Here is a 14,659-nt window from a genome sequence, read left to right on the forward strand (position 1 = left end):
TTTTGGAATTTCCCTTCATATATTGCATTGAAGTTTAGACTTATAATAAATTCCTTGTAAAGTAACAGTGGGTTTTATTATCCTGCCTTATCGCCAGTGATACTTTTTGCTTTCAAATCTATGTTAACATTAAAAAATCTTCTTCAATTTTACTTATTGTTGTTATGACATAATTTTTGAATCCTTTCATTTTCAATCTGACTCTTGTCTCTTGTAGGTGGCATAGAATTAGGTTTTTTGTTTGTTTCAATAATCCTTGTCCTTTGAGTATTTACAGTAAATGTATTTTCTTACAGACCGTTTACTCCTTGTTTACTCTTTGTCCCACCTTGTTGTGTTCCTTTTGCTCTTATTTCTTCCTTTGACATTTCTTCAAATTCCATTTTCCCTTATATTAGCTTGTTACTTTTACACAAGTAGCAGTTACACATGTACCATGACTTATTAGCTCTTGTACTGCTTCTCAAGCAATGCTGAGATCTTAAATTTCTTTTACTACTTTTTCTTCTTCCACTTGTTTTAATGCATTCTAATTTTTGATATATTTTATTATTACTCTTTTGTGCTGTTAGATTTTATTTAGTTTTATCCACTTATTTCCGTGATAACTCGGGGTCATTACTTCAATCAACGTTTGCATGAATAATGCAAATGGAAACAAGACAGGCATGCTTACTGAAACTGAAACTGACATGGCACTGGCTGGAGTAACTGATGAGAGAGCAAGAAAAAAAACAAAAATGAAAACAAACCGTGAACAAGAAACAATCAGTCAAGTTCTGACTTTCTGTACCTAGTTTCAAAAAGAGATACCACAAATCCCAGCAGGAGACTCCAGCATCATTAGCTGTCTTTCTCCTTTGTTTCCACCTTCCTTTCCTTTTCCTTCTACCCTGTATTGTTCCAGGAAGTGATTATAGCTCCGTGCAAAACAAATTCTAATACTTGCTTTCTCTCACACAAACTTCACAATATGTCCATGTGACAAATAGTGTGGAGGTAAAAGACAATTCATCACAGGCACATCTCCTATGAAAATAAAATTAGAAACTAGCTTCTAAACATGCAGAGAGAAGGGCGTGGTGTCAGGCACTAATTTCCTTGCGAATTCCTCTCCATTTCTAATAGACGTTCTTCTTTACCAAGATCCCTTTTTATTGGTGTCCTGTTCCAGACTGCTCCACTCCACCCATCTTCATCCTGTAAAATACATTCACACTCTTTTGTGACCCTACTTATTTGCCCATTAAATAATCAGTCACAGAACTGTCGGAATTAAATACAGAGTGAAATTAAAATACTGGAGTCACTTGGAGGGTTTAAGCAGCTCCACCAGAAAATACTGGGCATGGATTTAAAAGAGGCTGCGTGGGACTTGCTCTTGTCCAAGTTCTTTCTCAAGAAGTATCTGAAATAAGCCTAAATTCAGAGTTAATCAGACTGGCCTGCTTTCTCAGGTGGACTGGAATTCATTGCTCTTTCCCCTCAACTCCCTGATGTCAGTGGCACTTTCCGGAGGGGAGGTGGATTTCTCTGCCTACTGCAGAAGCGCAGTTCCCACCGGGCCCACTCCCTGTCTGAACCCCACACTGGAGGCCAGATGCCAGCCTTCCCAGAACATTTGTGGTCTCCTTTCAGTTTCTGACCTGCTCAGATTGAGTCCCTGTAGACTCTTCCTCAGCTTGAAACCTGATCTTCCACCCCTTCCCTGACCTTGATGGTTACCTTCCTAATTTAGGCCTCAGGTGCTTTAGCTATAAAATGATATAGTTGCCCTTAATTCTAAAGTCTTCTTTCTAAAGCTCTACAATGTGGTGGCTCCTTGAAAATGTTTCTCTTTGCTGGTTTTAATTTTGTAGAGAATTAAAACCCCAGCCACTCTAAAAGACAGTAAGTTGCATTGGATAAGGAAAGTGTGCTCTTGTAGTTAGATTTAGAGGGATGGAAGACGACTTAGTATGTTTTTAAGATACTCATGATCGATTCTCGTGAGAGTCGAGGGAAGAGAGTTAATAAAATACCAAACGATTGTGACAAATTAAGTTCACCAAGATGTAGATGATTAGTTACTACTTGAATAAGCCACACAAATCCAATTCAAGTTGTCCTTTATTTTTCTAAGAAGGATCCCAGTGAACTGAGTCCCATGTTCAGTGACTCCGCGTTCAATGGCTTAGTCTTTTTTTTTTTTTTTTTTTTTAACATCTTTATTGGGGTATAATTGCTTTACAATGGTGTGTTAGTTTCTGCTTTATAACAAAGTGAATCAGTCATACATAAACATATGTTCCCATATGTCTTCCCTGTTGCGTCTCCCTCCCTCCCACCCTCCCCATCCCACCCCTCCAGGCTGTCACAAAGCACCGAGCCAATATCCCTGTGCCATGCGGCTGCTTCCCACTAGCTATCTACCTTACTGCGTTTGTTACTATGTATATGCCCATGACTCTCTCTCGCCCTGTCACAGCTCACCCTTCCCCCTCCCCATAACCTCAAGTCCGTTCTCTAAGAGGTCTGCGTCTTTATTCCTGCTTTACCCCTAGGTTCTTCATGACATTTTTTTCTTAAATTCCATATATATGTGTTAGCATACGGTATTTGTCTTTTTCTTTCTGACTTACTTCACTCTGTATGACAGACTCTAGGTCTATCCACCTCATTACAAATAGCTCAATTTCGTTTCTTTTTATGGCTGAGTAATATTCCATTGTATATATGTGCCACATCTTCTTTATCCATTCATCCGATGACGGGCACTTAGGTTGTTTCCATCTCCGGGCTATTGTAAATAGAGCTGCAATAAACATTTTGGTACATGACTCTTTTTGAATTTTGGTTTTCTCAGGGTATATGCCCAGTAGTGGGATTGCTGGGTCATATGGTAGTTCTATTTGTAGTTTTTTAAGGAACCTCCATACTGTTCTCCATAGTGGCTGAACCAATTCACATTCCCACCAGCAGTGCAAGAGTGTTCCCTTTTCTCCACACCCTCTCCAGCATTTATTGTTTCTAGATTTTTTGATGATGGCCATTCTGACTGGTGTGAGATGATATCTCATTGTAGTTTTGATTTGCATTTCTCTAATGATTAATGATGTTGAGCATTCTTTCATGTGTTTGTTGGCAGTCTGTATATCTTCTTTGGAGAAATGTCTATTTAGGTCTTCTGCCCATTTTTGGATTGGGTTGTTTGTTTTCTTGTTATTGAGCTGCATGAGCTGCTTGTAAATTTTGGAGATTAATCCTTTGTCGGTTGCTTCATTTGCAAATATTTTCTCCCATTCTGAGGGTTGTCTTTTGGTCTTGTTTATGGTTTCCTTTGCTGTGCAAAAGCTTTGAAGTTTCATTAGGTCCCATTTGTTTATTTTTGTTTTTATTTCCATTACTCTAGGAGGTGGGTCAGAAAGGATCTTGCTTTGATTTATGTCATAGAGTGTTCTGCCTATGTTTTCCTCTAAGAGTTTGATAGTTTCTGGCCTTACATTTAGGTCTTTAATCCATTTTGAGCTTATTTTTGTGTATGGTGTTAGGGAGTGATCTAATCTCATACTTTTACATGTACCTGTCCAGTTTTCCCAGCACCACTTATTGAAGAGGCTGTCCTTTCTCCATTGTACATTACTGCCACCTTTATCAAAGATAAGGTGTCCATATGTGCATGGGTTTATCTCTGGGCTTTCTATCCTGTTCCATTGATCTATCTTTCTGTTTTTGTGCCAGTACCATACCGTCTTGATGACTGTAGCTTTGTAGTATAGTCTGAAGTCAGGGAGCCTGATTCCTCCAGTTCCTTCTTTCGTTCTCAAGATTGCTTTGGCTATTCGGGGTCTTTTGTGTTTCCATACAAATTGTGAAATTTTTTGTTCTAGTTCTGTGAAAAATGCCAGTGGTAGTTTGATAGGGATTGCATTGAATCTATAGATTGCTTTGGGTAGTAGAGTCATTTTCACAATGTTGATTCTTCCAATCCAAGAACATGGTATATCTCTCCATCGATTTATATCATCTTTAATTTCTTTCATCAGTGTCTTATAATTTTCTGCATACAGGTCTTTTGTCTCCTTAGGTAGGTTTATTCCTAGATATTTTATTCTTTTTGTTGCAATGGTAAATGGGAGTGTTTTCTTGATTTCACTTTCAGATTTTTCATCATTAGTATATAGGAATGCCAGAGATTTCTGTGCATTAATTTTGTATCCTGCCACTTTACCAAATTCATTGATTAGCTCTAGTAGTTTTCTGGTAGCATCTTTAGAGTTCTCTATGTATAGGATCATGTCATCTGCAAACAGTGACAGCTTTACTTCTTCTTTTCCAATTTGGATTCCTTTTATTTCCTTTTCTTCTCTGATTGCTGTGGCTAAAACTTCCAAAACAATGTTGAATAATAGTGGTGAGAGTGGGCAACCTTGTCTTGTTCCTGATCTTAGTGGAAATGCTTTCAGTTTTTCACCATTGAGGATGATGTTTGCTGTGGGCTTGTCATATATGGCCTTTATTATGTTGAGGAAAGTTCCCTCTATGCCTACTTTCTGCAGGGTTTTTATCATAAATGGGTGTTGAATTTTGTCAAAAGCTTTCTCTGCATCTATTGAGATGATCATATGGTTTTTCTCCTTCAATTTGTTAATATGGTTTATCACATTGATAGATTTGCGTATATTGAAGAATCCTTGCATTCCTGGAATAAACCCCACTTGATCATGGTGTATGATCCTTTTAATGTGCTGTTGGATTCTGTTTGCTAGTATTTTGTTGAGGATTTTTGCATCTATGTTCATCAGTGATATTGGCCTGTAGTTTTCTTTCTTTGTGACATCCTTGTCTGGTTTTGGTATCAAGGTGATGGTGGCCTCGTAGAAGGAGTTAGGGAGTGGTCCTCCCTCTGCTATATTTTGGAAGAGTTTGAGAAGGATAGGTGTTAGCTCTTCTCTAAATGTTTGATAGAATTCGCCTGTGAAGCCATCTGGTCCTGGGCTTTTCTTTGTTGGAAGATTTTTAATCACAGTTTCAATTTCAGTGCTTGTGATTGGTCTGTTCATATTTTCTATTTCTTCCTGATTCAGTCTTGGCAGGTTGTGCATTTCTAAGAATTTGTCCATTTCTTCCAGATTGTCCATTTTATTGGCATAGAGTTGTTTGTAGTAATCTCTCATGATCTCTTTTATCTCTGCAGTGTCAGTTGTTACCTCTCCTTTTTCATTTCTAATTCTATTGATTTGAGTCTTCTCCCTTTTTTTCTTGATGAGTCTGGCTAGTGGTTTATCTATTTTGTTTATCTTCTCAAAGAACCAGCTTTTAGTTTTATTGATCTTTGCTATTGTTTCCTTCATTTCTTTTTCATTTATTTCTGATCTGATTTTTATGATTTCTTTCCTTCTGCTAGCTTTGGGGTTTTTTTGTTCTTCTTTCTCTAATTGCTTGAGGTGCAAGGTTAGGTTGTTTATTCGAGATGTTTCCTGCTTCTTAAGGTGGGCTTGTATTGCTATAAACTTGCCCCTTAGAACTGCTTTTGCTGCATCCCACAGGTTTTGGGTCGTTGTGTCTCCATTGTCATTTGTTTCTAGGTATTTTTTGATTTCCTCTTTGATTTCTTCAGTGATCTCTTCATTATTAAGTAGTGTATTGTTTAGCCTCCATGTGTTTGTATTTTTTACAGATCTTTTCCTGTAATTGATATCTAGTCTCATGGCATTGTGGTCAGAAAAGATACTTGATACAATTTCAATTTTCTTAAATTTACCAAGGCTTGATTTGTGACCTAAGATATGATCTATCCTGGAGAATGTTCCATGAGCACTTGAGAAAAATGTGTATTCTGTTGTTTTTGGATGGAGTGTCCTATAAATATCAATTAAGTCCATCTTGTTTAATGTATCATTTAAAGCTTGTGTTTCCTTATTTATTTTCATTTTGGATGATCTGTCCATGGGTGAAAGTGGGGTGTTAAAGTCCCCTACTATGAATGTGTTACTGTCGATTTCCCCTTTTATGGCTGTTAGTATTTGCCTTATGTATTGAGGTGCTCCTATGTTGGGTGCATAAATATTTACAATTGTTATATCTTCTTCTTGGATCGATCCCTTGATCATTATGTAGTGTCCTTCTTTGTCTCTTTTAATAGTCCTTATTTTAAAGTCTATTTTGTCTGATATGAGAATTGCTACTCCAGCTTTCTTTTGGCTTCCATTTGCATGGAATATCTTTTTCCATCCCCTTACTTTCAGTCTGTATGTGTCTCTAGGTCTGAAGTGGGTCTCTTGTAGACAGCATATATAAGGGTCTTGTTTTTGTATCCATTCAGCTAATCTGTGTCTTTTGGTGGGAGCATTTAGTCCATTTACATTTAAGGTAATTATCGATATGTATGTTCCTATTCCCATTTTCTAAATTGTTTTGGGTTCGTTATTATAGGTCTTTTCCTTCTCTTGTGTTTCTTGCCTAGAGAAGATCCTTTAGCATTTGTTGTAAAGCTGGTTTGGTGGTGCTGAACTCTCTCAGCTTTTGCTTGTCTGTAAAGGTTTTAATTTCTCCATCAAATCTGAATGAGATCCTTGCTGGGTAGAGTAGTCTTGGCTGCATGTTTTTCTCCTTCATCACTTTCAGTATGTCCTGCCACTCCCTTCTGGCTTGTAGGGTTTCTGCTGAGAGATCAGCTGTTAACCTTATGGGGATTCCCTTATGTGTTATTTGTTGTTTTTCCCTTGCTGCTTTTAATATGCTTTCTTTGTATTTAATTTTTGACAGTTTGATTAATATGTGTCTTGGCGTATTTCTCCTTGTATTTATCTTGTATGGGACTCTCTGTGCTTCCTGGACTTGATTAACTATTTCCTTTCCCGTATTAGGGAAGTTTTCAACTATAATCTCTTCAAATATTTTCTCAGTCCCTTTCTTTTTCTCTTCTTCTTCTGGAACCCCTATAATTCGAATGTTGGTGCGTTTAATGTTGTCCCAGAGGTCTCTGAGACTGTCCTCAGTTCTTTTCATTCTTTTTTCTTTATTCTGCTCTGCAGTAGTTATTTCCACTATTTTATCTTCCAGGTCACTTATCCGTTCTTCTGCCTCAGTTATTCTGCTATTGATCCCATCTAGAGTACTTTTAATTTCATTTATTGTGTTGTTCATCGTTGCTTGTTTCATCTTTAGTTCTTCTAGGTCCTTGTTAACTGATTCTTGCATTTTGTCCAATCTATTGTCCATTCTATCTCCAAGATTTCGGATCAACCTTACTATCATTATTCTGAATTCTCTTTCAGGTAGACTGCCTATTTCCTCTTCATTTGTTAGGTCTGGTGGGTTTTTATCTTGCTCCTTCATCTGCTGTGTGTTTTTCTGTCTTCTCATTTTGCTTATCTTACTGTGTTTGGGGTCTCGTTTTTGCAGGCTGCAGGTTTGTAGTTCCTCCTGTTTTTGATGTCTGTCTCCAGTGGCTAAGGTTGGTTCAGTGGGTTGTGTCGGCTTCCTGGTGGAGGGGGCTAGTGCCTGTGTTGTGGTGGATGAGGCTGGATCTTGTCTCTCTAGTAGGCAGGTTCACGTCTGGTGGTGTGTTTGGGGGTGTCTGTGGCCTTATTATGATTTTAGGCAGCCTCTCTGCTAATGGGTGGGGTTGTGTTCCTGTTTTGCTAGTTGTTTGGCATAGGTTTTCCAGCACTGTGGCTTGCTGGTCGTTGAGTGAAGCTGGGTGCTGGTGTTAAGATGGAGGTCTCTGGGAGATTTTCGCCGTTTGATATTATGTGGAGCTGGGAGGTCTCTTGTTGATCAGTGTCCTGAAGTTGGCTGTCCTACCTCAGAGGCAGAGCCCTGCCTCCTGGCTGGAGCACCAAAAGCTTTTCATCCACAGGCTCAGGATAAAAGGGAGAAAAAGTAGAGGGAATTAGTAGAAGTATGAGGAAAGAAAGAAGGAAAGGAGGGTAGGAAGGAAGGAAGAAAGAAAGAAAGAAGCAAAGAAGGAAAGAAGGCAAGAAGGAAAGAAAGGAGGGAGGGAGGGAGGGAGGAAGGAAGGAAGGAGGGAAAGAAGGAAAAAAGACAGAAAGAAAGAAGATACAGTAAAAATAAAATAAAGTATAATAAAGTTATTGAATTAAAAACTTCTTATTTAGAAAAAAAAAAAAAAAAGGGACGGAAAGAACCTTAGGACAAATGTTGGAAGCAAAGCTATACAGACAAAATCTTACACAGAAGCATACACATACACCCTCACTAAAAGAGGTAAATGGGGAAAAATCCTAAATCTTGCTGTCAGAGACCACCTCCTCAATTTGGGATGATTCGTTGTCTAAAGGAGGGAAGGAAGGACGGAAAGAAAGAAAGAAAGAACGAAGGTAAAGTGTAATAAGGTTATTAAAATTAATTATTAAGAAAAAAAATTTAAAAAAAAAACATGGACGGATAGAACCCTAGGACAAATGGTGGAAGCAAGACTATACAGACAAGATCTCACACAGAAGCATACACATACACATTCACAAAAAGAGGAAAGGGGGAAAAATCATAGATCTTGCTCCTAAAGTCCACTTCCTTAATTTGGGATGATTGGTTGTCTATTCAGGTATTCCACAGATGCAGGGTACATCAACTTGATTGTGGAGCTTTAATCCGCTGCTTCTGAGGCTGCTGGGAGAGATTTCCCTTTCTCTTCTTTGTTCTCACAGCTCCCAGGGCTAAGCTTTGGATTTGGCCCTGCCACTGCGTGTAGATCGCTGGAGGGCGTCTGTTTTTTGCTCAGACAGGATGGGGTTAAAAGAGCCGCTGATTGGGGGCTCTGGCGCACTCAGGCCGGCGGGGACGAAGGGGCACAGAGTGCGGGGCGGGCCTGCGGTGGCAAAGGCCGGCGTGACTTTGCACCAGCCTGAGGCGCGCTGTGCGCTCTCCCGGGGATGCTGTCCCTGGATCCCGGGAACCCGGCAGTGGCGGGCTGCACAGGCTCCGCGGAGGAGGGGTGTGGAGAGTGACCTGTGCTCGCACACGGGCCCCTCGGTGGCGGCAGCAGCAGCCTTAACGTCTCCCGCCCGCTTCTGGCGTCCGCGCTTTTACCGCGGCTTGCGCCCGTCTCTGGATTCCGCGCTTTCAGCCGCGGCTCGCGCCCGTCTCTGGATTCCGCGCTTTCAGCCGCGGCTCACGCCTGCCTCTGGATTCCGCGCTTTCAGCCGCGGCTCGCGCCCGTCTCTGGGGTCCGCGCTTTCAGCCGCGGCTCGCGCCCGTCTCTGGGGTTCGCGCTTTTAGCCGCGGCTCGCGCCCGTCTCTGGAGTTCCTTTAAGCAGCGTTCTTAAACCCCTCTCCTCACGCCCCAGAAAACAAAGAGGGAAGGAAAAGTCTCCTGCCTCTTCTGCAGGTGCAGGCTTTTCCCCCGGACTCCCTCCCGGCTAGCTGTGGTGCACTAACCCCTTCAGGCTATGTTCAAGCGGCCAACCCCAGTCCTCTCCCTGCGCTCCGGCCTCAGCTCGCAGCCCCGCCCGCCCCGGCGGGTGAGCAGACAAGCCTCTCGGGCTGGTGAGTGCCGGTCGGCACCGATCCTCTGTGTGGGAATCTCCCCGCTTTGCCCTCCGCACCCGTTGCTGTGCACTCCTCCGCAGCTTCGAAGCTCCCCCCTCCGCCTCCCGCAGTCTCCGCCCGCGAAGGGGCTTCCTAAAGTGTGGAAACTTTTCCTCCTTCACAGCTCCCTCCCACTGGTGCAGGTGCCGTCCCTATTCTTTTGTCTCTGTTTTTTCTTTTGCCCTACCCAGGTACGTGGGGAGTTTCTTGCCTTTTGGGAGGTCTGAGGTCTTCTGCCAGCCTTCAGTAGGTGTTCTGTAGGAGTTGTTCCACGTGTAGTTGTATTTCTGGTGTATCTGTGGGGAGGAAGGTGATCTCCGCGTCTTACTCTTCCGCCATCTTCCGCCTTCCCCCCAATGGCTTAGTCTTTAAAAACTGTTATATTGCTGGAAGAAGAAATATTGCCCATCAGTCCTAATTGATGTTTAGCTATCACGCACATTTGAAATAAATTTATTACTTTGCCTGATCTCAGTGTAATACATTCCGAAGGGGCAAAGAGCACACGAAAAGTTATGGAGTCTCCATCTTCTACACTGAAGTGTGCAATAAATTACATATTATTTGGCCGTGAAATTCACAAGCCATAGAAACCACGCCATTAGCAATGTATACAGTGGTAAACAGCAGGTAATGAGAATGATATAAAACCAAACAGACTGTGTATGTTGGCACTGCTGCCAATAAAACAATCATTAAATGCATTCATATGCATCTACGCTAGGTAAGCTCTTTAGGGCAATTGCTATGAGTTCTACATACCTGTCAGGATATTATATATAGCCCAGTTTCTATGGCGTTTATTCAAAGACTCTGAGAAAGGGTTACTCTGGGTGAATTCAGACCTTTTCTCAATATAGAATTTGGTCAACATGCATTCTGAACAGCAAAATTTCACAGTATTTTCCTACACTAATTGCCACCTCAGCAAATGCAGGATTAAGTATAATGGATTATAAGAAGTTAGAAAGGAAAGATGGAAGAAAAGAAGGAAGGTAGAAAAAAGGTGGGTATGGAGTACTTCAACATTTACGTAAAGAGTGGACCTAAAACTAACCTGAGGTTTCCCTGAGCCATTAGCATACACTATAGAAACTTAAATGAAAAACTAAAAAAAACCAGCAAGGGAAACTCAAAGATTCTTTGTTTTTTCACTTTACTGCATACACACGTCCACCTTAAACAATCTATATGCTTATATCCAATAAGAGAGCATTGTTTTGCAAGGCTATTTGGGTTCTATCAGCATGTAGAGGTCAGACAACTCAACTTTAGCAGAGTTAGCCTTCAGGTGAATAATTGCTTCTTTCAGGTTGTGAGCATTTGAATTTTCCAGAAATGTTTCCCAAAATATGAAAACTAAAAGAAGGGTCCTAGGACAGCGTCCTTTAGAAGGTTTATAGTATCAAGGCTTTTGGAGGAAGAGAATCCTTGTCGATTATCAACACAATGATTCCAAGCAGGTCAATTTTTGCTGAGAATATTATATAACAGAACCCACTTCACCTCCATTATACTGACAATGATCTTCCTTACTTCAACCTTGTGCTTCTTAGTAAAGTTGAAAATACTGAGCCAAGAACAGACAGTGACAATGCCAGAGACTCAGATGTACCTATAGGTGCCTTCAGACAACATCAGCCACCCAGGCTAAAGTCCTGGTTTAAAACATCCCAACGTGAATGAATCTCAAAAACCATATGCTGAGCAAGTGAAGCCAGATCAGAAGGGCACCGACTGTATTATTCAACTTACATGAAATTCTAAACTCGGCAAAAGTCATCTCTAAAGATAAAAAACAGATCCGTGGTGGCCTTGGGGTGGGAGATGGGGATACTTTTGCAAAAGCCTAGGAGGAAACTTTCTAGGGTTTTAGAATTGTTATCTATCTTTATGGGGGTGGTAGTTAAACAAATGTATACATTAATTAAAAGTCACTGAACCCTTGACTAAAAATGTCTGCATTTTATTGTATGTAAATGATACCTTAATAAGGTTGATTACAAAATGAACCAAAACCAAAACAAAGCAGAAGAAAAACCTCTCAAGACCTCAAAGGAAATACACTGTTTTCTTCCAGGGTACCAGATTGGAAATGAGGCATTGGTCTGTTCTACCCTCAGATCATCCCTAGGATTATCTAGTCTATTTTAAAGCACTAGAGTCCCCTATCAGGAAAACTCACCCTATGTTTAATTACTTTGATTTCTTCTCTGCCTCTTCTCCCAAGACAGTGAAGCCATTCACGGAAGGAAAACCAGCTTTTTCCAACTTTGCATCACCACATATTCTTTCCAAAGCTATTATTTATGGAATGAAATTTGGCTACACTTTGTAAAAACCTAGCTTTTTGAGCCTTACAAATCTTAACAGTTAACCTATTGCCTCCACTGGAATTTGGAAAAAAATTATTTTGAAAAGGAATAGCTGAGACTTGACATTTTTTTGTGTGTGATTTTCTCTTCCCCTAAGAGAGAAGTGAGTAGGAATGAAACACATACATAAAGAAAAATAAATTATCTTGCTGCCTTTGCATGGTTATAATTTATAGGAGGCCCTTTTCAACAATAATCTATTATCAGAATCAATAAAATATAATCTCCATGAAGGCCAGGCCAGGATATTTGTCTCTTTTTCAGCAGATTGCAATACAAACTACATTCATGGATATGCTTCTTGATGATCTTTGTAATACTGTAACCGTTGACCATTTCCTCATGCCTCTTCCCCTTAACTTCAACCTGGTTTTTCACCAATGACCTCACATCTCCTTCTCTATCACTTGGTTGTGGGCCTCTTTTCCAACTCCAACTCCAACTCGCATTTCACTCTGGCACCAAAGGAAGACTCACACCTTCCTGCTTTTTAGTGATACCTCAAGGTCATTACCATATTGTGATCACCCTGAATAGCCAGACAATTGTTATTTCAGAGCCATCTGACAGTTTGTAGCTCTAAAAATTAACTAAGGACCATATTTGTCAAAAATATCCTAGTTTAAGATTTTGGTAATACAGCAACAGTAATTCCGAAGTCATTTATGACAATCAGTGTGGGAAGCACCCTCCTTCAGGAAGACCCTTTGCCATACAATACTCTTTCCCTGTCTGGTAATAAGGAAGAATGGCCGTGGAAAGTAACCTTTTGTGGAAAGAAATACTTGGCTTTGAGAAGGCTTGAAGTTCATACACTTTTCTTGAATTAGATTCCCCATTAATTACTTTATCCACAAAGAGGTAATTATCAGAGTTATGTAAGCAATTAAGGAGATGCTACTCCACATTCTTTCAGCTTGTTGACCTTTCTCACTTTATTTCATGTGGCTATCTGAAACATCAGTGATTTACATGCCTTTTTTTTTTGACAGATTTCTGTGTGTGTGTGTCCCCATGATGAAAACATCATTAAAGTAAAATATCATGAATAGACTCTTAAGAAGCAGAGTCTACTTAAAGTCCTGGAAAATATGAAAGCACTAATATTCATGGACAACTCTACACTCTGAAAGTTACTCCAAATTTTGCTGACCTCTCTTTTGTCTAGGAGTTTTTCAAATTTTCTACCATGATCATTTGTTAGTTTTATAATTACATAATAAAGGCATTACATCATACAATCTTTTGTTATCCATTGCAGTTTTAAAACTATTCCTTTCCTTGTCCTCAGCAGATATGTCATAGATTATTAGTACACGAGCAAAGACTTTCAACGTTAACAGTACTTTATAGTGAGAAGAACTATACTGAGCTATCTCTATCCTAAGACAATGCACTAGGAAAGCACTAGGAATTCTTAAGCACTAGGAATACAGAGACGATCAAGGGGCAAGTTCCTTGCCTTCGAGTATACATAATCATTATAGCAAATGCTTAAATAGCACTTAGTACGTAACTCACCACAGCAGTCTTATTATCCTCCTTTTTAATAGATGAGCAGAGGAAGCCACAGGGAAGTCATAGGGTAAAGCCAGAATTTGAACTAGGTAGACTAGTACACTCTCCACGGCTTTAACTACTACATTAAAAAAATATATATATATATAAGTTTTATATATATATATATATATATGTATATAACTCCAAGTATTCCAAAGTTACAAAACACTTATCTACCAAAACTCAAAAAGGAGCACACAAACTTGCATAGAAAATAAACATGTGGGCTTCCCTTGTGGCGCAGTGGTTGAGAGTCTGCCTGCCGATGCAGGGGACACGGGTTCGTGCCCCAGTCCGGGAAGATCCCACATGCCGCGGAGTGGCTAGGCCCGTGAGCCATGGCCGCTGAGCCTGTGCGTCCGGAGCCTGTGCTCCTCAACGGGAGAGGCCGCAACAGTGAGAGGCCCGCATACCGCAAAGAAGAAAATAAACATGTAAAAGTTCATAAATAAACCACAATATAACCTGCTCCACATAATATACTGACTGCAGTGTCCTGGGCCTCTCCCATCCTTAGGTAGCCGGAAATTACAACAAAATAATACTTTTCACCTTTGGAAGCCACACCATCTCTCATACCAACCAACCAATTACTTCCTTAGAATTGGAAATTAACCTGAATATCATAAAATATATATATATATAGCATTAGTGATGTAGAATCTTTGTTTAAAGACAATAACTTCAATAGCAGAGGGAACTTTACCATTGCAGGCTTCCGATAACCTCTATATTTCTCAGATTTCATGCTAAATCATAAAATGCCATATTGTGTCTGAAGCTATTTTTTCAATAGTCCATTTTCTTAAATGGACTAGCAAAGCCGTAAATACTGAGGAACATTTTGGCTCCCAAATCCTAAAGCCATTCTGATTATGCCTGGGTGATCATGGGGACGTCATCGGAACTACCAGAGGACTGGCTGAAATACCAGTGTTCTGGCCAGCTTACAAATTAGAAATTATACAGAATCCAATTTTATTTTTTTGTTAAGTAATTCCTATGAGGCTTTTGAGATGTCACTGTAAAGTCCTTTCATGTGTAATCTTTATCCATTAGATAGGGAACAATGCCAATCCCCGTCATAAATACTGTCACAACCTGACACTGAAAATCCATTGCAGGGCATAGGACCTGCAAATAGGATGTGAATCACACACATCCACTCATTCAGACAATCCACAAATATT

At 40.2% G+C, this 14,659-nt stretch overlaps 1 long non-coding RNA gene across 1 annotated transcript in view; it reads left to right on the forward strand.

Moving 5' to 3' along the window:
• The window catches only part of LOC117310992 (uncharacterized), a 48,090-nt gene extending 34,940 nt beyond the window's left edge, over positions 1–13,150 (forward strand). The window contains exon 2 of the long non-coding RNA XR_004524971.2: positions 12,902–13,150. This is a non-coding gene — a long non-coding RNA (uncharacterized lncRNA). The remainder of the gene's footprint in view (positions 1–12,901) is intronic.
• The last annotated feature ends 1,509 nt before the right edge of the window (positions 13,151–14,659 follow it).

Source organism: Tursiops truncatus, unplaced genomic scaffold (assembly GCF_011762595.2).
Source record: "Tursiops truncatus isolate mTurTru1 unplaced genomic scaffold, mTurTru1.mat.Y mat_scaffold_99_arrow_ctg1, whole genome shotgun sequence".
Taxonomy (NCBI): domain Eukaryota; kingdom Metazoa; phylum Chordata; class Mammalia; order Artiodactyla; family Delphinidae; genus Tursiops; species Tursiops truncatus.